Below are 25,592 nucleotides of genomic sequence, written 5' to 3'. Positions count from 1 at the left end.
AGCTATCTGCTGTATGAGTATGTGTTGTGCTTATCAAATGTGCTCTGAGTTGAGAAGTTAGCCTCCAAGTTAAGTAAATACTTACACCTCTCCAATGCTAGATCATTGTGAGGTAGCAATAAAATGTTTTTTGCAAGAATAAAGCAGTTACTACATGGCCTCAAAATACTTAATGCTATCAGGCTAGAAGGAGAAACAGCTGACTGAGATTCCATGCTGTCCAGTACAGATGAAGGGGTATAGTATAACTATTTGGGCTAGATAAAGGTGGTAAACTAACACATGGCTAAAGGCTAAAGAATGAACTGTGACTACTGTAGTAGATGCAGTGTGCAAAAAAAAAAAAAAATACAATACCAACAAGGAACAAAAGTTGAGGAGACAGGAGTTGGTATAATATTTAAGCTGTTTACTTCACAGACAGAAGTTACAAGGTTTGATTCTCACCTTTGAACAGGAATTGGCTAGGCTTAAAATGACCCACAAGGGTCACTAGCATTTAGTTTTAGTCCATGGTTCTGACACAAGTTGTTTGTCTGTGTCAGTCCCTCCTGGAGATCATTTGTGCCAGTGTGGGATTCCATGACAGCTCCTAATTTGGAATCATCAGCAAATTTAGTCATCCAGAGACCATTGACATTGGCCTTGACTTCAGAGAAGTAAATGCCAAAAAGGAGCGGTCCAAGGACAGATGCTTGAGGGACTCCACTTGTGACTGGCCTCTTTGTAAAGCTGGACTCCCCTATTCTAACTTCCTGGGTCCTGTTTCTGAGCCAGTTGGCTATCCACTGGGTAACATACAGGTTTGTAACTAACCTCTTGAGTTTATCAACAATTCCTGAGTGCGGTATTGTGTCAAATGCCTTGGCTAGGTCAAGGAAGGCAATGTGAACCATTTTGCCCTCATCCATTACTTTGGTGACCTTCTCAACGAAGTCCACCAGGCTGAGTAGGCATGGTTTGCCATTGACAACATCAAACTGGGTTGGGTCCAGTGCCTGGAGGTTTACTATATCATTATTGATCATTTCCATGATAATTTTTTCCATGGCTTTACATATAAGACTAGTGAGACTCATGGGTCTGTAGGGTGTATAGATGGTTCACCCTTGTACAGAGGGATGACTGTTGCTGTTCTACATTCATGAGGCATGAAGCCTGTTAAGGAGGCTACAGTTAACTAGTAATTCCAGAGGTCCAGATAGGTTATATTTCATGCTATTTAGATGGCATCCTGGGATATTGTCTGTGCTCATTGATGCAGTGTTCTTGGCATAAGAGAGAGCATTAAGGACCTTTTCCCTAGTGATAGAAGGGTGAGTTATATTTGATGGTATTTCCTGAGGGAAGGTTGAGGGGGAAAGAGGGGGAAAGTTGGAACTGAATTTATCGACCAGTAGATTTGCTGCATCTTCTGACTCAGTATATGTGGCTCCATTTACAATGAGCTTTGCACACAATTGTGTATTGCCTTTAAGGTTGAAGTCATAGCTAAAGAATGCCTTGTGGTTGTCCTTGGCCTGGGAGGACAAATTCACCTGATATTTGGCTTAGGTAGACTTTATTTGTCCTCTGAGTTGTTTGTTTAGTTTAATGAGGGCTTTTTATCCTGCTGGGTGCTGCACCTCCTAATTTTTGCCATGAGTTTCTTCCTCCTGTTATACAGCCTATTGATTTTGTGATTCCACCAGGGTGGCTTGTTTTTGAGTTAGTTCTGTACTTCTTCCTGGTGGGTACAGCTACCTCTATGCAGCTAATAACATGCTTGCACAGGGCTTCTGTGAACAGTTTTGCATAGGCAGCAGTGTTCTCAGGGTTTATGGGGATGTGATATTTTGCCAGGTTATCACTTAAAAGCAGGAAGTTAGCCTTAGAGTAGTTCCTGAATATTCCAGAGTTAGCTGAGGGTCCAGGTTTTATTTTTAATTCAAAGGAGACCATTTTGTGATCTGACCTTACCAGGGAAGAGGAACACATTACAGTAGGGGAATGTGCAGCACTCTCCCATATTAGTGAGGACCAGATCCAGTATGGCTGCACCTCTGTTCATATGTTTGAAAGGGTAAGTAAACAGCATAATATTGACCAAGGCCTTTGGGTACAGTTCCATGACCCCCATATTCCATGGTAAAGCTGCTTTTTCTAAATTGTCTGATATTGATTGGCTAGACTATAACCAAGTAAAGAAATGTTTATTAGAGTGTTTTAAGTTAACACCTGAAGCTTATACAAAAAAGTTTTGTGAGCACAGATGCAAGGCAAATCAAAGTGTTTGTGATTATATTGTTGAGTTAAGCACTTTTTTTCACAGGTGGGTGAGTGGGTGTCTGGTCACCACGTTTGGTGACAGAACCTTTTGTGAGGGAAGAAGCCCTTAGCACTTTGCCTGAGGACATGAGAATCTGGATGGCAGATAGGGAATGCAATACCACAGACAATTTGGGGAAAAAAGGAGACGTGTCTAACAAGTAGGGCATCACTGCAAAGGAAAGGGATATCCAGGGCTGCACATGGTTTTAAGGGAACCCATGGTGGGAAGCCTAAACTGCCCCAACAGAGTCCTCCAGTAACAGGGGAAATCACTAGTTCAGGTACATGGCCAGGATCAAGGGTTAAATGTTTTAAATGTAACCAGTGGGGCTATGTAGCATATAAATGTACATGAAGACAAGATGGAGAACAAAAGGTAGGGGAGTCAACTAGTGGGAATAACAGAATGCCAGTGGTAAATTGTCTGGAGACAACAAGGGGACCAAACTACCACAAGGGGTTATAACCTATCTTAGTAAATGAGAAACAGGCCACTGCTAAGAGAGACACAGCCTATGATCTAACCATTGTGAAGCCTGCAATAGTTAAAGGGGAGTACTACTTGCTTGGGCAGTCTACTTCAGTCAGAGCTTTAAGACAGACCCCATTCCAAATACCTTTGGCTAGGTTCAAATTGAATGGGAAGGTGGAAAAGAAAGGAATTAACTAGGTGTGTTTGAGGATATCCTTGCAGATGTCCTGATGGGCAGTGCTTTTGAGAATGCAGTACCTTGTGTTCATGCAGTGACATGCATCAGGCTTGGAGACAGGCATGTGGGTCTGGTAGTATGGGGGAAACACAGACAGCATACTTGAAGCCAGGACTGGTGAGGTGGTTACATGAGGGAGGCAGCTACCCTGTAGCAGTGAGACTGAGGTTGAGCTACAGAGCTGCTGTGGGTACTGATGTTCCCTTGGATAGAATAACTGCAAAGATAGAGGTGAGTAGTAGTACCCAGGCTGACAGTAAGGCATAGCTGTCAGAGGATACAAGACTTCCTGTAAAAGGTAGCTGGGAAGGGTTATAAAGAGAGAGCTGAGACAGGATCTGCTCTCAGACCCTACATTACAAGGCTTGAGGGGGGTAGTTAGGGAGGCCTCTGATTCTCAAGGAAAAGGGGAGTCTGTATACTGGAACAAGGGGTTACTGTATAGAGAATGTACCCCTGAGGAGGGCTAGAGGGTGAAAGAATACAGCAGTTGGTAGTGTCCAGAACCTGTCTAGCACCAATAGCCATAGCCCATGACATTCCCTTTGCAGGTCTTATGGGCATAAAGCATACCAAGAGAAGTATTATGCAGAACTTTTATTGGCCTGGGATTGCAGGGGATGTAACAGGGTACTGCAGGACCTGTGAGCAATGCCAAAACATAGTCAGAGCTCCTTTGATGCCTTTGCCTGTGATGGAGTAGCCATTTCAGAGGGTAGCTATGAATATTTTGGGGCCTCTGAGTACCCCAAGTTCCACAAGGAAGAAGTATATCCTAGTGGTAGTAGATGAGGTGGCCCTGTCCTCCACTGAGCAAGAAAAGGTGGCAAATGCTTTGTTAGAGTTTTTCAGCAGGTTAGGTTTCCCAAAAGAAATATTGACTGACAGAGGTGCCAATTTCATGTCAGACCTACTGGCTTGTCTGTAGAAGCACTGTGTGGTGAAGCACCTAAAGACAACCCGGTACCACCCCCATGCTAATGGTCTGTTGGAGAGGTTAAACTCTACTCTAAAGACAATGCTACAGGCATTTGCAGACCAGTTTAAGAGGGAGTGGGACAAATATTTTCCCCATCTGTTGTTTGGTTACAGAGATGTGTCCCAGGAATCCACAGGTTTCTCACCTTTTGAATTGTTTTAGGGGTATAGGGTGAGGGGACCTCTAGATTTGATTCACGATGAGTGGGAGGGTGAGTGTGAATCCCACAAAGAGTCTGTTGTGGCATATGTCCTAAACCTCAGGACAAGGCTCAGGGAATTCATGGGCTTGGCCCAGAAGAACCTGGTAGGATTACAACAGCAGAAAAAATGTCTTGTATGACAGGAATGCTTGAGCCAGAGAGTATGCTGTGAGGTAGCAAGTTATGGTTCTCATTCATGTTAGACACAATAAGCTGCAGGCAGCTTGGGAGTGACCCTTCAAAGTGGTAAAGAAGGTCAGTTATATTAACTACATTATAAAACTGCTAGGCAGGAGGCAGGGGTACAAACTGTACCAAGTTAACATCCTGAAGCCTTACCAGGTTAGGGAGGCCCTGATGCTAAGTATTTGCAGTAGGAGGCAAGAGGAGTCTGAGGGGATTCTATGGCTACAGGGAGCCAGCCAGCAAAATTCCAAGTTACTATGGTGGAGTCTAGGGTTGCAGGCATATGATATGAAAGTGCAGCACTGTACTGAGGTCAGCAATGCCAAGGCAGCTGGGATCTCAAGATAGGGTATGGGATAATGTATTCCCAGATAGGCTCATCGCTCTCAAGCCACGTATCTCAAGAAGCACTTGAAAAAATAACTTGAGTCTTCAAAGGGAGGGGGGGGTATAAGTATGATGAAATGAGGTACTGCCAGCACAGCTAGCTGGAATTTTGTAAATATTTATATATCATTTGTGAATATCAAACTTATTCATACAAGATGCTGGTATTAGAAATGTATTAGAACTGTATGTCGTGTCTATCAAACTGATTTGTACAGACATTTATGTTGAAAATGTATTTGTAAGGTGCTTGTGTTTGAAAAGTAAGCACAGTGTGCCTTACTAGAGAGAACAGAAATGTACATGCACTGTTTAAATATATATGTTTTAACGAGTTTACTTGATATGACCGACATTTCACAATGTCGAAACCCATATGGCCAAGACCATATGATTGACATTCGAAATGTCGAACATACAAGTAGACCAAAAAAAAAGAAAAAAACTAACTTTAAAGATGCTAGCAGGGGGCACCACACCCCCACCCCCTATAACTTTAATATACCAACTCCGAGATCGCACTATAGTTCAGAAATGGAAATATTTCCATTCCGCACTGCACGGAGATGCCGGTTCCCCATGGTTGACATTTCAAATGTCGATCATATGTTCTCGGCCATATGGGTTTTGACATTGTGAAATGTCAACCATGTGAAGGGGACCTGTTTAACAGAGGAAACTGAAGGGTTAAACTCAGTCCAGCAAACTTTAGAAAAATATCTGAAATTAAATCGCTTTATAGGCTTGGCCATAAAGATGCTAACTCACAGGTTTCAAGGCAGCCAGTGACACAAAATCTGTACTAGGAAGCTTTCTGTATTGTCTTTGGGGGGAACTAATTGCCATTCAGAAAGAGTGGAAGTGTTTAATTGTTTTATGACCTCCAGAAGCTCAACAGATCTGAGCAAAAGCCCTCGTTGTGTGTATTTTTGCAGTTAGGTCCTAAGTCCTGCCAGCTTACAACAATGGGGGTTTTGCATGGAAACTAGAAGTCAGATGACCAGAAATGATGTTATTCTGCAAGCTATTCCACCAGTAATATTTTAAATATTATTTTGAGAAGTCTCTTAGTGAGACAGAGCATTCCGTATTCTGTCTTTGGGCCTGACAACAAGAAGGACCATTTATCACATCATCTGCTTTGGTCTATTAAGTAAGTAGACAATAGTAACTCTCTTAGATATGGTCAGGAATATAGTGAAGCTTAGTTTAGATGTTGCTTTTCTTTATTTGTCTTCTTTATTTGTCTGAGCCTGCCCTGCAATGTTAATTTAAATATTTCTTGTGATTTTGAACTCTGATGTCACTGTGAATATATACTTAGTATTTTCTTGTTCTTATATCTTTCTTATATTCTTCTTCTTATATTATTCTTATATTATTTATTATTAAATATACTTAAACTTTTCATTGTGGCCAAACTTTGTAGAGCTATTTAAGTTCTGAGAGTACTTCCATATTTATTTGATGACACTGTGGGGGTCACTCCTAATAGCCTTGCTCTTCATCAAAGTACCATTTGTATTGATATTAGTATTAATATTAAACAGTAAATTTGGACACTCTTTGTAAAGGGTCTTAAGGTACCTGTCAAGGGCTACTGGTGGCACTGGTAACTAACTTATAGTCTGGGCAGAAGGGGGCATAGCTAGTATACCTGTGCCAGCCTTTCCCAGGTGTGTGTGTGTGTGTGTGTGTGTGTGTGTGTGTGTGTGTGTGTGAGTGTGTGTGTATGTGCAAATCAAATCTCAAAAAGTGTGTGTGTGTGTGTGTGTGTGTGTGTGTGTGTGTGTGTGTGTGTGTGTGTGTGTGTGTGTGTATGTGTGTGTGTCTGTGTGTGTGTGTGCGTGTGTGTGTGTGTCAACTACTTGGGCAGGGACACAAAGCACTCATTTGACAGAGAGAGTGTTGGAGGACGTGGCTTGGAACCCTGGCTAAGGCTCAACTCTATAGCTGTGCCAGTGTGGATTCTTATTCGGAGATCTGAAGAAAGAGAGATAAACCAGCCCCAGACTGACTGTTGTCTCTGTGTGGTTTTAAGAGAAATTACACTTGATGCAGAGTGCTGCATATGGAAATACTATGTATGTGTACCTGTTATCCTCCCCATGAACATCCCCCGACAGGTGCCATTGGTGATGATTGAGGCTCCTTGATTACTGGTCCAGTGGTGGGTCATCACAGAGGCTACAGTTAAATTCCAGAGGTCCTGATAAGTCATGTTTCATGCTATTTACAAGCCATCCTGGGATATTGTCTGGCCACTGATGCAGTGTTCTTGGCATTAGAGACAGCATTAAGGACCTGTTTTCTAGTGATATCAGGGGGAGTTATATTTAATGGTATTTCCTGAGGGAAATTTAAGGGGAGAGAGGAGTAAAGTTGTAGTTAAATTTATCAGCCAGTAGGTTTACTATATCTTCTGGCTCAGTATAGGCGATTCTATTTGCAATGAGCTCTGCACACAATTGTCTATTGCCTTTGAGGTTGTGGGCATAGCTAAAGAATGCCTTGTGTTTGCCCTTGGCATGAGAGGCCAAATTTACCTCAAATTTGGCTTTGGTAGACCTATTTGTTCTCTGAGTTATTTACTTAGTTTGATGAGAGTGCTTTTATCCTGCTGGGTGCCGCACCTCCTAATTTTTGCCATGATTTTCTTCCTTCTGTTGTACAGCCTATTGATTTTGTGATTCCACCAGGATGGCTTGTTTTTTTAAGTTAGTTCTGTACTTCTTTTGGCTGGGTGCATCTGATTCTAGGTAGCTATTAACATGCTTGTACAGAGTTTCTGTGAACAGTTCTACATAGGCAGCAGTGTTCTCATGGTTTATGGGGATGTGAAATTTTGCCAGGTTATCACTTAAGGAGGTTAACCTTAGACTAGTTCCTGAATATTCCAGGTTTAGCTGGGGGTCCTGGTTGTATTTTTACTTTAAAGGAGAACATTTTTATAGCTTTATTTTTTTTCATCTGTTAGATTTTTCCCATTATTTTACATAGTAATGTTTTATCATTGCATTTTTATACCACACTTTTCTTTCTTTTCTATATCAATTTTCATTTTCCACAAAAATATTTTTTCTTGGTAGCATTTTATTTATTCATTTATACACTCATTTTCTGTTTTACTCTTTTTTTACCATACCCCCAAATGAATCATACATATATTTATATAATTTCATTACTAATATTTCATCTTTTTCATTTATCCACTTTAACACTTTTTACAAATTTAATGAGCAACAAATACCACTGGGTTAGTTAACACTAAACCGCCTCCCTCTTTATTTACATATAAAATTCCTCTTTCTAATGTGTTTAATCTAGAACCCCATACAAATGAAAAGAAATATCTGCAATAACTCCTTTTCAAATACTGTTGTCAACATAGCTGCATTTAAGTGTATTATTTTTCCTATCCGTACTGAATTTTTCAAATATCTGTGGTGGTGGTGCTGCGGTAGCGTTGTCACCTCACAGTAAGACGTTGTCCTGTTCGATTCTCAGCTAGAACGTCTTCTGTGTGGAGACATGTGTGAATGGGCGTACCTTCGTTGAAGGTTGTGCGTCAGAGCTGGCAATTTGGCATGTAAAAATCTACTGGCAATCATTAGCAGTCCGGAGTTCCGCTGTGGCAACCCCTAACTGGGAAAAGCCAAAAGACGCAATAACTGAATTTTTCAAATGCACCTTTTTCTGAATGACAATTTATATGTTCTTCAGAAAAGACATGTTTATTTTATTTCTTCTATTGTTTTTTTCCCATTGAATAGTACTTACATCTTCCTTCCCAAATGTTATACCTAACACAGAAATGTTATTAATTGTAAAATATATACCCCATCTTTTCTACATCATATAATAATTCACTTTTCTCTTTATTTACAGCCATCCCTATCACCTCTAGACACTCAGTTGTGCAAATTATTACTTCTTTTATCCAGATTTTGGTGTATGCAATTATTATAATATCATCTGCATATGTTAACAGAACTTGAATTCTTAACCCTTCAGGAGTTATATACACCACTACCTTCATTTTGTAATTTATTTCTAATACTATTACATTCATAACTAAAGCAAATAGTATACAGCTCATTGGGCATCTCTGTCTTACATGACTGTTCATATGCACCTTTGGCTTAGCCAGTCATTTACAAGTACTTTTACTTTATTATTGCTATACACTGACATACATAATTTCGTAATTTTCACATGTATATTATATGCTTTCATTATTCCCCATACGATTTCATGCCCAATTGTATCAAGTGCCTTATTAAGGTCTCATAGCATGATTTTCACTTCTTCTTTTCTATTCATAATATCATTCACAATTTCTTTAACTATCATTAATAATTCTTGACAGCCCTTCCGCTTTATACTATCTTCCATAATATTTTCAATTTTTGTTTCGTGTCTCTTTTGTATTATTTTCATAAAGCTGTTATAATCATTATTATTGAATACCGTCAGTCTCCAGTTTTTTCATTTCTATCTTCCTTCTTTCATGTGAATGTATTTATTCCACCACATAATCCTTTATACATAAAACATTAATGTAACTATTCATTCCAGGTCTTTAAAAATATATTTTACCAGTCCCTTACATTTTTATACCTTTCATACTCTGTTCCATCTGGTCATGCAGCTGCATCTATACTTACTTGTCCTAATACTTTACCAAGGTTATATAAATACATCTCCTTTTCCAACAACTTATTCTCTTTTTCAGTTAACTTTTTACTTTCCATGTTTTTTCACTGTCTTCTTTTCTTCTTTAAACGTTTCTTGCATATATTCTACTGCACTATTCACAATGTTTTCCTGAGTTATTTCTATTCTCCTTTTACATTTTTTTATTTCTCTCATTACACTACCATCTTCCTTTACTAATCTGCTGAAGTAATTCAATACTTCTTCTCTTTTCCCTATAAAAAAATCTTTGCTTATATAACAATTTTTGTATTTTTTCATGATCTCTTATATATAACTCTTGTTTTTTTTCTCAAAGTATTTTCTATCATTTTGTTCTAAATCTTCCAATGCATCATTATATATTCTTTTATATTTTTCTTTGACTACTTTTCTCACATCATACTGTCACTGTAAAACATTTTTCATATTTTTTCTTAAATATCATCCACCATTCCGACTAATTTTTATAAACTGTTCTCACATTAATATGATCTTTCCATAACTGTATTACTAATCATTTTCTTCCTTCATTCCATGCTTTCTCATTTAAATTTGCAATTCTTGTGCCTATTTTTATATAGTCCTTGTTTCCTTTATCTCTAGCCATATTGCAAGATCATAGGATTCTAGGATCATAAGCGATTACTAGGCTATCAACCCAGAGGTCATTTTAAGCCTAATTGTTTCAACCCAATGTAATACCATACAAGTGCCAGTCAGTACCCAAGATTGCCCATGTCCAGGAGGGTTGGTGGCACTATCCCTGGTAAGAATTTATGATGCCCCATGCACTCGTCCAGGTTCCTCTTGGACAGCGTCATAGAGGTGCTCTGTTTCACATGAATTGGTAGCCTGTTGAAAAGACATGGCAATCTCTGGGAAATAACTCTGTCCTTCTAGCATGCCCTGATGATGAAAATCCTGTTTCAACTACCTCCCCTTTTTTTATAACTAAACCTTCTGATACTGTAAAATAGTCTTTTTTCAATTCTATACATACCCCTTTTGTAAATCTGTGAATTTTTGTCCAAAGTTTTAACTTACCACATCTTGTAACCTCTAACATGTTTTTTCTTATATCGTTTCCTTTCTTTTTATGCTTGCCTCTTAAATCACAATGAAAGTCTAGTTTCCTGTAATTATAATATTCATATTTATCACTACATAGTATAAAATCTGATGTAGTAAGCTTTCTCTTTCTTTACAATTAGTATAAGCACATAATGTTATAATTCTATAAATGTGGTCTTGCCATTTTAAATCTACAATGGTTAATCTTCCCATTTTAACTAAAGTTATAACTAATATCTTTACTGTACTTGTACGAAATATGGCTATTCCAGAACATCTCTCATTTCCCAAATACCAGATTACCTTTCCTCCCCATAGTTTCTCTGTTTGTAATCTTTCTTCATGTGTTAAAAGCATTGAGTTTTTAAACATAATTACATCTGCATCACATGTATTACACGACTCCAGAATCCCTGTTCTTCATACTACATTCTTAATACTGTTCATATTAATGGAAAACACTGTTGTTTAAATAAATAGCTTCATAAGTCCAGAGCTAATTACTAGGCTAGATGCTTTAATGGGCCATGCACAGCTTAGCCAATTTCTGTCACAAGGTTGAGAATCAAACATTGTACCTTGTGTCTGTGAGTCAAACACCCCGGTCATTATACGAACTCCATACCATTATTTATTTATTTATTTCAGTTTGATGACTAGGGATGTCTACTGGGCCATAAAATGCCCATTTTCAGTGGAGGTCCGGGAAGAAAAGCTACAAGAGACTACAAACTACAAACTACATGTTACAAAAATAATTAAAGAGAGTATACAGTAAGTTGACAAATAAACAAATATAAACATATTGTCATTTTCCCTGAGAAAATTAACATCAAAACATATATTCCTACTGTTATTAGAAATTTTAGTATCTCAGTTAGGTGGAACTGCACTTCCCTCTATATATTCTTTTTCATCCATTTCCTTTCTATTTTCTTTTGTACTTACCCCGTTAAATTTTCTTTTTCTGTCTTTTACCCGTTTACCATCTCCCAATTTATTTCTTCTTCATTAAATTTTCTTTTTCTGTCTTTTACCCATTTACCATCTCCCAATTTATATCTTCTTCATTAAATTGTCTTTTTCTGTCTTTTACCCGTTTACCATCTCCCAATTTATATCTTCTTCATTAAATTTTCTTTTTCTGTCTTTTAACCGTTTACCATCTCCCAATTGATATCTTCTTCATCACTTATAGCAGAGCCTTCTTCTATGAACTGTTTATTATTATTATTTTCTCATCAAATTTTTCTATTTCTACTTCTAAAATTTATTTTCTTTGTTCTTTTTCTTCTCTGTATTTTCCTTTGTCTTACTCATATTTTCATATTTACAATCCATCAATAAATGTCCACTTTTTTATACTTATAATATTTCAATTTACGTTTTTTTGTTTTGCATTATATCAAAGTTACCCACAAATGTAGCATTTTCCTCAGTCATAGTTACTTATCAAATGGCTTTCTCTTTCACACACACAGAAAAATGTTTTGGGTTGTCCCCATTATGTCATGACACCCTTATTCTCCTCCACATTTATCATGCTTGGTATATGTATCCATTTTATCTTTTTGTTTTTAACACAATATTACAATCCCATCCACTAGTCCATAAATGCATTTTATCACACACTTTTGCAATGTCCAGTACTTCTTTACATAAAGGTATCAAATATCCTTTCAAAGACTCCCATTGTCAGCTGTCCCACTTATTCCTCTAAGGGGCAAGAGATGACAATGTGAGATGATCATCTTGGCATTCATAATGTATTTTTACCTGTATTTGGGCCATAAACCTTCCTCTGTTAGGTAATGTGCTCAGTCCAAACATGAACATAACTTTGTGTTTAGAGTGATTAATTGATAGAATTTAAAGAATGTAGAGCGTCTTCTGTGTGGCGACATCCATGAATGGGCATTCCTTCGTTGAAGGTTGTGCATTAGGCCCGGCCAGCCAGCACGTAAAACTCTACTGCCAATCATTAGCAGACCAGAGTTCCGCTGTGGCGACCCCTAACCGGAAAAAGCGGAAAGACACAAACAAACATGGATAATAAGACTTCAGGCTGATAGTCACCCAGGACTAAACCCAGCAGTTAGTATTACGCCAGTATTGGTTATGAAGCAAATACAGTTAAAGAGATGAAGGTGTTGTTTACATTTATTTTGTGTATATACATTCACATGTGTATATATACTTATAGATGTTGCATAGGTAATTTGTATGTTTTTAGGAATTTATATAATTGTTACATGATTAAAGAGTTTTAATTTATTCAGATTTTATTGGCTATGAATGTCATGTGATCACTGTCTTTTGATATAAAACAGTTGTTAGAACACAAATATGTCTTTGCACTGAAAAAGGGTTGTACTCGAAAGCTGTATGTACTGCACGTTTGCACATTAAGTCCTGTATATGTAGTTTTATTAAAGTTTTTACAAGCTATGAGCATTTCTTGGTTTGAACTTGTGCTGTGGTTCAGCTAATGTGTTCAGTTATAGGTACGAGGGCCTAATATGCTTTTCTCTATGAATGTGCAAAATCGTGAACAAGATTCATGATGGCTGTAATAACCAAGGGCACACCTTGGTTTATATGTTTCATTGAAGTTACCTCTTTCCTTTGTAGATGCTGACAGTACCATGAATCTGACCACCTTCAACTCAGTAGAATGGGTGAACTGGCATTTGCTTTTCTCTCAAACCCTCCTTCATTGGGTTCTCTGTCACCCAGGATGTAGTTAAAAGTATATTGTCTGGGTCAGAGTCATGTCTTCAAACAAAGTGGTCATATTTTCTAACCATGAACACTTCTTACTTTAGAAGCACAGTATCCTATATTCAAGTAACTTACCTAGCGGTTTCATGTTAGCAACTCTATAATTTTTAAGACAATTTGTTCTAATAGTACAGAATGCAAGTTTTTTAGATGCACACTACATATAAAACCAAATATATTTCACATTTAAAGTCAAGCTTTTATGCATAACCCTCAAATTTATAAAACTCTTAAAAAATAGTATAATATTCACAAAAACATGTTTCAGTTTAAATGAAATGCAGACTTGCTTGTTCAAAGTTTTTTCCTTTAAATTGTGAATGTGGTTTTCATTATTATTTATTAAGCTTGCCTTCACAATAAGGAACTGTGATCTGCCTCACGGGGTTAATTAGTAAGAGGCTGGATAGGAAATCTGTTGAAAGCATTTGTGGATGTTAATGGTCTAGTACAGAACCTAGCAAAAGTATGAAGCAAATAATCAGGCAATCATTAGCAGTCCGGAGTTCCGCTGTGGCAACCCCTAACTGGGAAAAGCCAAAAGACGCAATAACTGAATTTTTCAAATGCACCTTTTTCTGAATGACAATTTATATGTTCTTCAGAAAAGACATGTTTATTTTATTTCTTCTATTGTTTTTTTCCCATTGAATAGTACTTACATCTTCCTTCCCAAATGTTATACCTAACACAGAAATGTTATTAATTGTAAAATATATACCCCATCTTTTCTACATCATATAATAATTCACTTTTCTCTTTATTTACAGCCATCCCTATCACCTCTAGACACTCAGTTGTGCAAATTATTACTTCTTTTATCCAGATTTTGGTGTATGCAATTATTATAATATCATCTGCATATGTTAACAGAACTTGAATTCTTAACCCTTCAGGAGTTATATACACCACTACCTTCATTTTGTAATTTATTTCTAATACTATTACATTCATAACTAAAGCAAATAGTATACAGCTCATTGGGCATCTCTGTCTTACATGACTGTTCATATGCACCTTTTGGCTTAGCCAGTCATTTACAAGTACTTTTACTTTATTATTGCTATACACTGACATACATAATTTCGTAATTTTCACATGTATATTATATGCTTTCATTATTCCCCATACGATTTCATGCCCAATTGTATCAAGTGCCTTATTAAGGTCTCATAGCATGATTTTCACTTCTTCTTTTCTATTCATAATATCATTCACAATTTCTTTAACTATCATTAATAATTCTTGACAGCCCTTCCGCTTTATACTATCTTCCATAATATTTTCAATTTTTGTTTCGTGTCTCTTTTGTATTATTTTCATAAAGCTGTTATAATCATTATTATTGAATACCGTCAGTCTCCAGTTTTTTCATTTCTATCTTCCTTCTTTCATGTGAATGTATTTATTCCACCACATAATCCTTTATACATAAAACATTAATGTAACTATTCATTCCAGGTCTTTAAAAATATATTTTACCAGTCCCTTACATTTTTATACCTTTCATACTCTGTTCCATCTGGTCATGCAGCTGCATCTATACTTACTTGTCCTAATACTTTACCAAGGTTATATAAATACATCTCCTTTTCCAACAACTTATTCTCTTTTTCAGTTAACTTTTTACTTTCCATGTTTTTTCACTGTCTTCTTTTCTTCTTTAAACGTTTCTTGCATATATTCTACTGCACTATTCACAATGTTTTCCTGAGTTATTTCTATTCTCCTTTTACATTTTTTTATTTCTCTCATTACACTACCATCTTCCTTTACTAATCTGCTGAAGTAATTCAATACTTCTTCTCTTTTCCCTATAAAAAAATCTTTGCTTATATAACAATTTTTGTATTTTTTTCATGATCTCTTATATATAACTCTTGTTTTTTTTCTCAAAGTATTTTCTATCATTTTGTTCTAAATCTTCCAATGCATCATTATATATTCTTTTATATTTTTCTTTGACTACTTTTCTCACATCATACTGTCACTGTAAAACATTTTTCATATTTTTTCTTAAATATCATCCACCATTCCGACTAATTTTTATAAACTGTTCTCACATTAATATGATCTTTCCATAACTGTATTACTAATCATTTTCTTCCTTCATTCCATGCTTTCTCATTTAAATTTGCAATTCTTGTGCCTATTTTTATATAGTCCTTGTTTCCCTTTATCTCTAGCCATATTGCAAGATCATAGGATTCTAGGATCATAAGCGATTACTAGGCTATCAACCCAGAGGTCATTTTAAGCCTAATTGTTTCAACCCAATGTAATACCATACAAGTGCCAGTCAGTACCCAAGATTGCCCATGTCCAGGAGGGTTGGTGGCACTATCCCTGGTAAGAATTTATGATGCCCCATGCACTCGTCCAGGTTCCTCTTGGACAGCGTCATAGAGGTGCTCTGTTTCACATGAATTGGTAGCCTGTTGAAAAGACATGGCAATCTCTGGGAAATAACTCTGTCCTTCTAGCATGCCCTGATGATGAAAATCCTGTTTCAACTACCTCCCCTTTTTTTATAACTAAACCTTCTGATACTGTAAAATAGTCTTTTTCAATTCTATACATACCCCTTTTGTAAATCTGTGAATTTTTGTCCAAAGTTTTAACTTACCACATCTTGTAACCTCTAACATGTTTTTTCTTATATCGTTTCCTTTCTTTTTATGCTTGCCTCTTAAATCACAATGAAAGTCTAGTTTCCTGTAATTATAATATTCATATTTATCACTACATAGTATAAAATCTGATGTAGTAAGCTTTCTCTTTCTTTACAATTAGTATAAGCACATAATGTTATAATTCTATAAATGTGGTCTTGCCATTTTAAATCTACAATGGTTAATCTTCCCATTTTAACTAAAGTTATAACTAATATCTTTACTGTACTTGTACGAAATATGGCTATTCCAGAACATCTCTCATTTCCCAAATACCAGATTACCTTTCCTCCCCATAGTTTCTCTGTTTGTAATCTTTCTTCATGTGTTAAAAGCATTGAGTTTTTAAACATAATTACATCTGCATCACATGTATTACACGACTCCAGAATCCCTGTTCTTCATACTACATTCTTAATACTGTTCATATTAATGGAAAACACTGTTGTTTAAATAAATAGCTTCATAAGTCCAGAGCTAATTACTAGGCTAGATGCTTTAATGGGCCATGCACAGCTTAGCCAATTTCTGTCACAAGGTTGAGAATCAAACATTGTACCTTGTGTCTGTGAGTCAAACACCCCGGTCATTATCTGAACTCCATACCATTATTTATTTATTTATTTCAGTTTGATGACTAGGGATGTCTACTGGGCCATAAAATGCCCATTTTCAGTGGAGGTCCGGGAAGAAAAGCTACAAGAGACTACAAACTACAAACTACATGTTACAAAAATAATTAAAGAGAGTATACAGTAAGTTGACAAATAAACAAATATAAACATATTGTCATTTTCCCTGAGAAAATTAACATCAAAACATATATTCCTACTGTTATTAGAAATTTTAGTATCTCAGTTAGGTGGAACTGCACTTCCCTCTATATATTCTTTTTCATCCATTTCCTTTCTATTTTCTTTTGTACTTACCCCGTTAAATTTTCTTTTTCTGTCTTTTACCCGTTTACCATCTCCCAATTTATTTCTTCTTCATTAAATTTTCTTTTTCTGTCTTTTACCCATTTACCATCTCCCAATTTATATCTTCTTCATTAAATTGTCTTTTTTCTGTCTTTTACCCGTTTACCATCTCCCAATTTATATCTTCTTCATTAAATTTTCTTTTTCTGTCTTTTAACCGTTTACCATCTCCCAATTGATATCTTCTTCATCACTTATAGCAGAGCCTTCTTCTATGAACTGTTTATTATTATTATTTTCTCATCAAATTTTTCTATTTCTACTTCTAAAATTTATTTTCTTTGTTCTTTTTCTTCTCTGTATTTTCCTTTGTCTTACTCATATTTTCATATTTACAATCCATCAATAAATGTCCACTTTTTTATACTTATAATATTTCAATTTACGTTTTTTTTTTTTTTGCATTATATCAAATTTACCCACAAATGTAGCATTTTCCTCAGTCATAGTTACTTATCAAATGGCTTTCTCTTTCACACACACAGAAAAAATGTTTTGGGTTGTCCCCATTATGTCATGACACCCTTATTCTCCTCCACATTTATCATGCTTGGTATATGTATCCATTTTATCTTTTTGTTTTTAACACAATATTACAATCCCATCCACTAGTCCATAAATGCATTTTATCACACACTTTTGCAATGTCCAGTACTTCTTTACATAAAGGTATCAAATATCCTTTCAAAGACTCCCATTGTCAGCTGTCCCACTTATTCCTCTAAGGGGCAAGAGATGACAATGTGAGATGATCATCTTGGCATTCATAATGTATTTTTACCTGTATTTGGGCCATAAACCTTCCTCTGTTAGGTAATGTGCTCAGTCCAAACATGAACATAACTTTGTGTTTAGAGTGATTAATTGATAGAATTTAAAGAATGTAGAGCGTCTTCTGTGTGGCGACATCCATGAATGGGCATTCCTTCGTTGAAGGTTGTGCATTAGGCCCGGCCAGCCAGCACGTAAAACTCTACTGCCAATCATTAGCAGACCAGAGTTCCGCTGTGGCGACCCCTAACCGGAAAAAGCGGAAAGACACAAACAAACATGGATAATAAGACTTCAGGCTGATAGTCACCCAGGACTAAACCCAGCAGTTAGTATTACGCCAGTATTGGTTATGAAGCAAATACAGTTAAAGAGATGAAGGTGTTGTTTACATTTATTTTGTGTATATACATTCACATGTGTATATATACTTATAGATGTTGCATAGGTAATTTGTATGTTTTTAGGAATTTATATAATTGTTACATGATTAAAGAGTTTTAATTTATTCAGATTTTATTGGCTATGAATGTCATGTGATCACTGTCTTTTGATATAAAACAGTTGTTAGAACACAAATATGTCTTTGCACTGAAAAAGGGTTGTACTCGAAAGCTGTATGTACTGCACGTTTGCACATTAAGTCCTGTATATGTAGTTTTATTAAAGTTTTTACAAGCTATGAGCATTTCTTGGTTTGAACTTGTGCTGTGGTTCAGCTAATGTGTTCAGTTATAGGTACGAGGGCCTAATATGCTTTTCTCTATGAATGTGCAAAATCGTGAACAAGATTCATGATGGCTGTAATAACCAAGGGCACACCTTGGTTTATATGTTTCATTGAAGTTACCTCTTTCCTTTGTAGATGCTGACAGTACCATGAATCTGACCACCTTCAACTCAGTAGAATGGGTGAACTGGCATTTGCTTTTCTCTCAAACCCTCCTTCATTGGGTTCTCTGTCACCCAGGATGTAGTTAAAAGTATATTGTCTGGGTCAGAGTCATGTCTTCAAACAAAGTGGTCATATTTTCTAACCATGAACACTTCTTACTTTAGAAGCACAGTATCCTATATTCAAGTAACTTACCTAGCGGTTTCATGTTAGCAACTCTATAATTTTTAAGACAATTTGTTCTAATAGTACAGAATGCAAGTTTTTTAGATGCACACTACATATAAAACCAAATATATTTCACATTTAAAGTCAAGCTTTTATGCATAACCCTCAAATTTATAAAACTCTTAAAAAATAGTATAATATTCACAAAAACATGTTTCAGTTTAAATGAAATGCAGACTTGCTTGTTCAAAGTTTTTTCCTTTAAATTGTGAATGTGGTTTTCATTATTATTTATTAAGCTTGCCTTCACAATAAGGAACTGTGATCTGCCTCACGGGGTTAATTAGTAAGAGGCTGGATAGGAAATCTGTTGAAAGCATTTGTGGATGTTAGTGGTCTAGTACAGAACCTAGCAAAAGTATGAAGCAAATAATCAGGGGAAACTGAGGCAGAGCTTCTATTTCTCATGCTTGTCTTCTACACCATTAAATTTAATAAAAGAACAAATTAAATGAAAATGCTATAAGGTTTTGTAATTTCATATTTTATTGCTGTGCTGTGTCTGCCAAGTCCATAGAAATAATTGTTACTTACTACAGCATCTTACTTAAGCATTACCAAAGCTGATGCAAGCGAAACATGAACAATGTTTTTTTAGGAGAAATACATGCTGCCTGTTTTTAGGAAAAAAGTTGCAAATTACAAAGTATTATCTGGATTTTATTACTATTTAGGTATATTGTTTAAGGCATCATTCAAGTCGTATTGGGGACATTTAAATATGGCATGCTCATATGCTGCTTGTATGTGCATGTGTGTGTGTGTGTGTGTGTGTGTGTGTGTGTGTGTGTGTGTGTGTGTGTAAATATAATATTGTAGGTGTAATCAAACAACAAAAAATTCTAAAATTCCATTGAACACACTAACATTGATCAAATCATGTTGAACACAGTCACACTGAAATACATAAAAAACAACTATTTATGTTTGACGGAGACAAGTCATGCTGTACCCCCATCTCCCCTGCACAACAGTGGGGAAAATATATATTTTCTACTACCCATTAATGTGCAATATTGAACTGCCCACAAACCCCCTGTCACTTAAATATATCAACTATGAGGTCATACAAAAGTGGAGAAAAATTTATACTATGATCCACTAATGTGTAATCTCAATGAAACTGCCTGACCATTTGATTGAAAAACAGTAAGTAAAACCATTTTGACAAATAAATGGTTGATAAAATGGCTGGCACCCCTCCCCCACGCATATACAAACATATGCAATACAAGAGGGGCTCATGTATATGGGAACACTAGACATTCTTTTACCCCTCACTGCATCCATTTTAACCTTAAACTCGAGTAGCAGTATGTTAAAGTTGGCAAAACGCTTATCATTTTCTTTTGTCTGGAATAATAATGAATCAGCTGTTTCTAGGTACTGTTTACTAAAGAAGGTTTTTGATTCCATAACTAGGCTTTCTTGCAAGTTTGTCTGACCACATTAAATAAAAACATGGCTTCATAATCGTATATACATAGTTTATACTTTGCTTTTGTAATTTGTTACTTTAATCCTTTGTGAACTTCCTTGCACAACAGATTTCAGCTGTATAATCTACTTCTAGGTTAGACCAAAGACTTACCTACAGGAAACGTTATTTTTGATGATGTATGACATGTATGACATCATACTTACAATCCTAACTCTTCGTTCTGTAAACTTGTTTTTCAGTAGAGTTATGAATTTGTCAAATAATGGATAATTTTTCTCATCCAATCACAGGAATCTATCCTCTTAAATGTTATAATGATACCTTTCCAGGCATAAAAATTAACAGGTTAACTCTCACCAACAAAACTGACTCCACTCCTTCCACAACTATAATCTGATTTTTCACACTATATCTTCCAAAATCCATTTTCTGTTAAATAACATTTCATCCAGTCTTTTATTCCAAATAACCCATATTGCATAAAGTAAATTATTATCTACCCTTCTCTTTTTATTCTCTTTCCTTTTCTAATATACCCCCTTTCTTCCATCATATTCATCTTTATTGCTAAACTGTCTGAAAAGCCCATCATGTTTATCATCATCTGGTACCCCCCCCCAAGGCTTCCGATAATATTTCAGATCCAAGTGCCCCCTTCTATACGTCCATTGTTCCACATGGCTAATTTACCACATTTATCACTTCCTGTATTATTTACATCTTTCTCTTTCTTTTTTACATTTTCTACTTAAATTACAACTAAAGTCTCCTACAGTTATAATTTTCATGTTAACCATCGCATATTCTAACATTTATTGAAAGAGATTCACCCTTTTCACTTAGTTATATATGCATATAATGCTATAATTCTGTAACTGTTCTCTCTACCTCACATCCACAACCTGCATTCAGCATCACGACTTCTTGCTGTATCTCTTTTTTCCCCACCCTGGTTAAATTATATCTCATCACAATCATTATTTACATTTTAAAGTCCCCACAAAAGAAAGATGCTTTAGGTTGCCAGCATATCTTATAGTCCGCTATTATTCACCATAAAAATAATCCTGTGCAAGTGATTCACCAAGTTTTTTTTTTTTTTTTTTTTTTTACATTTTAAAACAGCTTCCAAACTTTACCCTCCATTCCATAATTTTTTTCTCATCTCTAATTGCTAACTTTCATAAATTCTGCATGCATTTTTATCATTTTCCAGTTCATGAGTTCTAAACTGCAAAGTAACTTTTTTTTTTTACATTTACATTACTACTAGAAAAAAAGAATTGCTCCATGGGTCCTTTTTTGTTACACAGTTTCAGAGATCATCTCTCCCTCAGTTTCAAAGTCCAAAAAGTATCTGTCCTGATATGTATAAAAGAGTTTTAAAATCAAGAGCACTTACCAAATTACCCCATATGTAAAATCTGTCTATTGCAGTGTCAATTATTTTTTTATTGTCACAGTTGATCTTCTCTTCTTTTAAAAATCAGTTTTATTTAAACAAATTAGTACCAGGCTAACCTCCTTTGTGGGCTAGGCCAAGTCCAGCCACTTACCCCAAATGAGAATCAAACCATGGACCTTGTGCTTATAAGGTGAGCACCTTAACCACTATGTTGCTGCTTTCCTTTCTTGACGACTGTCCTTGATGCATATGTTTTAGTTACTGCATTATCTGCTGCCACAAAACCAGATGCCTTCTCAGTCTGTTGCCCCTTTTCCTTTTTACTTTCTGTACTGCTACATAAGTTTTAACTGCTGCATTCCTGATGTCACATCACCTGGATCCTTTTACGCATTACCATCCTCAGTATTTCCAAATACAGTATGTTATTGGGCATCTCACACCAGGTAGTAGCAGAACTGTCACCTGGATAATCCTTCTCAATCATTTTCAACAGAACATCAGCAGCAAACTGTCCTGCACCAGTTCTGTTAATTGCACCACCTTGATCGACTCACTTTCTTCATTCTCTGCCGAGACAACTAAGTGATGCTCAATTGTAACATCCACCACACAGGAATCTTTATCTGCATTCTGATACTCCACATCAAACAATTTGTACTTCAAAGTCTCATTTTCCTCCTCCAAACTCTATAGCTTTTCTCTCCTCCATTATGCAGTTTCCTTTAGGCCTCTTCCTTGTTGTTGTAATAGCCCTCTGGAACCATCTAGCAGCTCCAAAGGCTAGGAGAAATTCCCCAATGTTCTGCCCAATTTTCCCTAGTAGTATAAATACCACCTTGGATCACCCTAGAGAAAAAATCATTAGGTGAGTTAGACTGGCTTGGTCAATAAAGAATAAATAAATAAATATATCTCTTCCTCAAAAAAAAAAAAATCAAAATAAAATACAAAGTTAAACATATACATACTAGATAAACAGCAAAAATACAGCTGTAGTGTGGAGGCATTAAAAAATACACCAGAATTTTAAGTCGTTTTGAATAATAAAGAATCTCTGAGTAGCAATAGTAAGTTATAGTATATTGCGAATTACAGACAGTCGTATCCAATAGTGACTGTAACAAAAGATCTAAACTAAAATGTAAGGCAAGAAGTAATACCAGTATCAAACTTAGTAACATTTCCATTTCTAGCTGCTAAAAATAGAAAAAAAAATAAAAAATTACGTAGAAGAGAAATATTTGATTTGTAAAAAAGGCCCACATATCTACACAAAAGTCCTTAAAGCCAAAAACACATTGTTGTAGTGAAGAGCTATTGGCTGAAAATTAAAGCAAGATAAATAAATTCAGATTCAGTATTGGGCCCAGACAGTATTCCAAGAGGGGGCATGAAACCCAAATCTTTATCTGTTTGAGATTCATCATCTGCTACACCTGAAGATACTGCAAACTTATCAAGCATCTAGGTATTCCAGCAAAAGAGCAATGCAATTAGGAAAGTACTGAATCGTTCCAAAGACTGATGGACCCGCAGTGGTGAGCATCTATCAGGGAGTATGTGAAAAAGGTAGCATCAACAAAGGTACAATGTCAAAAAAAACTACACAGTAGATTTCTTCATCTAGTTGTTCCATCTACTTGAACAATATCTAGCAAACCTGAAACAAAAATGTCACATCCTAGGTTACAATACTTTTCATTCCTCACGATTGCTAGCTCACAGTATAGTTAAACAAGATTAATGCATTGTCAATCAGATATGCTCTTCTTGAAATATGTAGACATGTAGGTATGTCAGTTCAATTAAAAGTACTTTTGATTAAGTAGGTAGTCAATGAAATTTTCTTCATATTTCTATGATTCAAAAATTAGGCGTTCAACTAAATGGCATCTTTCAATCTCTCTTTATCTTTTATATATATATATATATATATATATATATATATATATATATATATATATACACACACACACATACACGTGTGTGTGTGTGTGTGTGTGTGTGTGTGTGTGTGTGTGTGTGTGTGTGTGTGTGTGTGTGTGTGTGTGTGTGTGTGTGTGTGTGTGTGTGTGTGTGTGTGTGTGTGTGTGTGTGTGTGTGCGCGCATGTGTGTATATGCATATGCATATATATGGATGTACTTAAAATATCTAAGCACCTTAGTATCAACAGCTAGACACATCTAAACACTAGGGCCTGATTCCAAAAGACTTGCTCTCAGTTTAAGTAACCACTTACACTCCCAGCAGGCTGAGAACAGGTGTTTTGGAATCTGGTCCCTGGTATAAGCTTGTTTATACATGGGCCTTTCAGCACAGTAAGTCACTTATGCTTAGAATAGGTCTTTCAGAATGAGGGCAGATTTATACTGAGAGCAACTCTTTTGGAATCTGATTCTAAGTATCAGCAATACCTAAATACATGCAAAAACAATGTTTTTATAAGGGGGCAATTTTATATATCAACTCTGAGGTTGCATAATACTGGTAAAAGAACATATACTCCTCCCTGGCATAACTTCAATTTTGTCATTATTTGGAAATTTGGAGTAAGTTTTGGCATCCAGAGGTTTAGCTATGGAAGGAGAAGAGGGTGAAAGGGTCAGCCACTTCAGGTGCAAGGTGTCAGGGGTCACTATTGTCAGATTTTTTTTTTCATATTTTTGCTCCTCATGTAAAGGTGATGGCAGGCAGGCAGGCAGTGTAGTACCTGAGTGTTGGGATCTATCTCTCCTCCTAAGGGAGAAGAAAGGAGGAGCAAGATTAGGACATTAGGAGAAAGAGCACCAGATTACACAAAGGACCATGTATTGTATTGTATTGTATTGTATTGTATTGTATTGTATTGTATTTTATTTATTTATTTATTTTTTTTGCGGACCTCAACCTAGTGTTGAGGGTTGTAGGACAGAGCAGATTGAGGAGTGGCACTGGGCAGCAAACTAAACCAGCTACAACCTACAGCTCTGAGTTCATCACTTTTCTAGTCCCACCTATTTCTTAGATTGGGAACAGCAGCTTGAAAAAACTGAGGACACGTACAACTATATATTATAAATTTGTATATATGTATATATGTATATATGTACATGTGTATATATATATATATATATATATATATATATATATATATATATATATAGATATATATATATATAGATATATATATATATATATATATATATATATATATAGATATATATATATATATAGATATATATATATCTTAAGTATGGAGTTTTTTTACGAAAAATGTCTCTGTAGTTCTTAGACTTGTGGTCCAAAAGAAACCTGAGGAGTGCATTTAAAGTAAGTCTGTCTAAAATGTGCTTGTAAGCAAGCATGGGAATCTCACAACACCTGTACTGAAAAGCCTCCATTTTCCTGTTGTATCAGGAAATGTTTTTTTGATGTTGCCCTGCTATGATTTTGAAAAGTGAGAGACAGTATTTTTCAAACCTTAAGTTGTTACTTTTTAACTTTACTTATGCATGCTGCTTATACTATACATCTAAAGAGAAAGAGCTGTGGCCAGCAAACAAAATAAGTAAAGCACATGAAATTAGTATATTGTTACATATAACATGCATATGTGTTTTGCCATTAATTTAATTCCTAGGCATATTCTTGAAGTTAGAGATGTAAGTGACTTGCAAAGAAATGAAGAATACAACATATTTTTAAGTTCTTAGTTTTTTCTAATGACCAGCTCCACAAAATACTGTGAATGCAATATTAAAACTGACTTACATAGTCCAACAATGCATTTTAAATAATGAATACCAATATACATCTTTAGAAGAACAGCTACTTTTTAAAATTATGGTTTCATTAAGAAATCATCATGAGCTAATTTTCAATGTAGGATATG

General features: G+C 35.7%; 1 protein-coding gene across 1 annotated transcript in view; it reads right to left on the bottom strand.

The window, feature by feature from the left end:
* The window catches only part of SPOCK1 (SPARC (osteonectin), cwcv and kazal like domains proteoglycan 1), a 2,429,073-nt gene that overhangs the window by 333,749 nt on the left and 2,069,732 nt on the right, over positions 1 to 25,592 (bottom strand). The gene's annotated exons all lie outside the window — the stretch shown is intronic.

This window comes from Protopterus annectens, chromosome 4.part0 (genome assembly GCF_019279795.1).
Source record: "Protopterus annectens isolate FY-2018-M chromosome 4.part0, PAN1.0, whole genome shotgun sequence".
In the NCBI taxonomy this organism is placed as follows: Eukaryota; Metazoa; Chordata; order Ceratodontiformes; family Protopteridae; genus Protopterus; species Protopterus annectens.
This window is presented reverse-complemented; position numbering and strand designations above follow the sequence as displayed.